Source organism: Nyctibius grandis, chromosome 12 (assembly GCF_013368605.1).
Source record: "Nyctibius grandis isolate bNycGra1 chromosome 12, bNycGra1.pri, whole genome shotgun sequence".
Taxonomy (NCBI): domain Eukaryota; kingdom Metazoa; phylum Chordata; class Aves; order Nyctibiiformes; family Nyctibiidae; genus Nyctibius; species Nyctibius grandis.
Genome location: NC_090669.1, coordinates 5,867,489 through 5,870,579, shown reverse-complemented (window position 1 = coordinate 5,870,579; position 3,091 = coordinate 5,867,489).

Genomic DNA, 3,091 nt, shown 5'->3' with positions numbered 1-3,091 from the left:
GGCTGCAGCCCCATCGCTCTCACCTTCCTGCTGTCACCCAGTGTGGGGCACGGCACAGTCCTCCCTTTTACCCATTTTGTCTCTCTCCCTGTTTGTTCATACATACTTGCACTCACTGCTGGCCTCTGCTATGTGGCGAGGGTCCCTTTCCTTGAAGAAACATCACTCAGCCGTGTGCTGCTTGTGCTTGCCGTGATAGCTGTCTCTTGAGACTGCAGGTTAGACTCACCTCTTTCCCCCTCTCGCGTCCTGCAGTCTTGACTTGCCCCTGGACATACCCTGTGCAATACCTACTGACCTCAGGTAACGGTGGGGCCCTCGCCTGGCTTCTCCCTGGTTGTTCCAGCCGTCACGGCCACAGCAGAGCGGTGGGTGCGGTGGTGGAGGCTGCCCGGGAGGGAGCGGCTGTTGTTGCTGGCACATTCCCTTTACCTCCAGAATAGGTATGGAAAGGCATCTCAACATCAGGGCTTTGTGAAATGATTTGACACAACATGGCATGTTGAACTGTAGGTAATGTTTTAGGGCTTTTTTTTTCTCTGTGAGAGCAAACATATAGCTCCTTATTGACAGCTAAAGAGCAGGAAGAGAAGAATCTCTCCAACTATACATGCAAAAGTTTGCATTCTGTGGACAAGGAAGGAGTTAAATGTACAGTGATCTAACGTGGGCATAAAATGGTTACAAAGAGCTGCATAAGCAGATGAATGTGCATGTGGCTTTTTACCCCCTCAAAACCCCAAAACAAAACAAAAAGGGGCTGATTTGAAAATAGCTACAGGCTGGGATTTTAACGTACCTCAGGGAGTACCTGCCCTGCCTCTGCCAGTCTGCCATTGCCGCTGCCACTTGTGCTTAACAGCTCTGTAACGTAAATCCTCTGTTCCCTTTAGTGTTGCTGGGGGTAAATAGTGCTGGAGCAACAGTGTTCCTTACCCAAGGTAAACCTCCGACATTCCCAGTAACCGCCTCAGCAGGGTTTGGTAATGACTGAAACGGCCGTGTCACCCTTCTTAATTCCTATGTACTGTACGTACCTTCCAGAGCCTCACGGAGTAAAAGATAAAAGAATACAGGCCCCTGTAGAGTAAATATATCCCAGTATTAAGGAGTAATGAAAACAGATTTCCTGAAATGTGCTGCAGTATTTTCTATTATTTAGAAACACTGTACATCATTATTTTACAGAGAAGTAAAATATGTAAAAACATTTCTGTACAGTTCTTTTCTAAAGCTAACACAGATGTTTTTTTCCCTTTTTTTTTAAAGCAACCATTTAATAAAATCTGACACTTAGCAATGTTTTGAAATAATTTTTGCTGCTCTGTCAGCAGTTGGCTTTGCTGTGAATCTCTAAAGACAAATCCGTCTACAGTGAATCTAGCAAAATTCAGCTCCGTGTTGTATGTCAGGGTTGAGGACTACTTGTCAGCTCTGGCACTGTCAGATTTTATCTTTAAATATGACAGGCAATTTGTTCAGGGAGCACTTCTGAATGACAAGATATAGTGGTGTTGTAAAACATGGCACCTGTGTGGTATGCCCTGCCTTTGTGGACATCAGAGGCTATTGTTTCCTTTGCTATTAGACAGCCACAGTCACACAATAAGGTGTGTAAAATGTTCACAGAAACCTTTTAAACCGAGTAGCAGGAAAGTAGATACCCTCCGGTCATTTAAGTCAGGCTATTTATCATTTTATCTTATAAAACACAACTTTCGCTAAAATATGATGTAAAGAGAAAACCAAATGCTCTGCTGAGCAACGCTGGTGCAAGCCGAGGGTTAGAACCAAGCTATAATAAGAGAGTTTCACCTTTAAAGTGGCATGCAATGGAAAAAGTGTCATTTTTAACTCCTTCATAATCAGACAGGTAGCAAAAGCCATTCAGAGGGCTGTTGTTGACATGGGATGAATAAGGTCCCACTGAAATATCCACTTCCTGGCATGGGGCAGTAAGAGCAGATGATGAAACATTCATACACCTAATATGGTTGGTTTAAAAATAAATAAATAGAGGGTCATAGTGGATAATGTTCTTACAATATAAACCAGATCAAACCAGCAAAATTAAACTGGAGACATACTGTGGGTACGCCACTGCCGAAGTCAATGGACTGCAAGAGCCCATGTTTTCATGGGAGCGGTAAGTAGTATTCTTCAGAACATGAGTGTAAAACTGAGTAAATCCAGAAAAATCTGGTACTGCAGAGACACTGTATGGAAGCATAGCCCAGTATGTCGGTTCCTGAGCAATGCTGATGCTCTTGCCCTGCTGACAGCAAGTGGCGGCCATATTCTGGAGGAAGTGGGACAGGGGCAACTAATTCTTTTAAAAGAAAAAAAAGTCCCTTTAGTCTCTGTTTTTGGTGTGTTTCTGTTACGTAAGAAGTGGCCAAGGTACTTCTGCTCCTGCAAGTGCCTGTCAGCAGGGACTCTGTCCAGCGGAGCTGCCAGCCCGCTTGTACCCGTTGCACACATGAACCAACCCACTCCTGAACACCCCACTTTAAAACCTGTATTACTGCCAGTACCACTTGCTGTCCTTGTGTGTCTGCAGACATGTGAAACTGCTTCAAAGGCAGAGGGAGAAGGTACAGGTCTGCTCTTATAGATGAAGGAACATACTTAATCTATGATGTGCATGTCAGTTGCCCTTAGTGGCCCAGGCAGGGACTAAGGCTCTAGTAGATCTGTGAGATGGGAAGTCTGGATTAAGGCTGTTCTGTGTAGATTTTCTAAATCCAAGAACAAGGAAAGTATCAAAAGATAGGGTTTTGGTTTGCAGTAACACTGTGATCAAGTCATATTAGTGTCCTATTGTCAGTTGGAAGGCATGCAATATTTTGTATTTTACATGACGTCTCAGGTCCTGGAAATCTGTGATTCTGTAAGAACATTGGTTTAGCTTTCATGTAAGAAGCAAGTATCTAGACTTTCTGTTTACAGCTGAATGGAATAGAAGTGAACCTGCAAACTCAAACACTAGGTGGCCAATACAGAGATGCCAGTTAAAAACTTATATTAGTAGCAAAACTACAATCTCCATTGTTGCAGCCTGCCCCATTAATAGCATTTAGTGGCGGTAGTA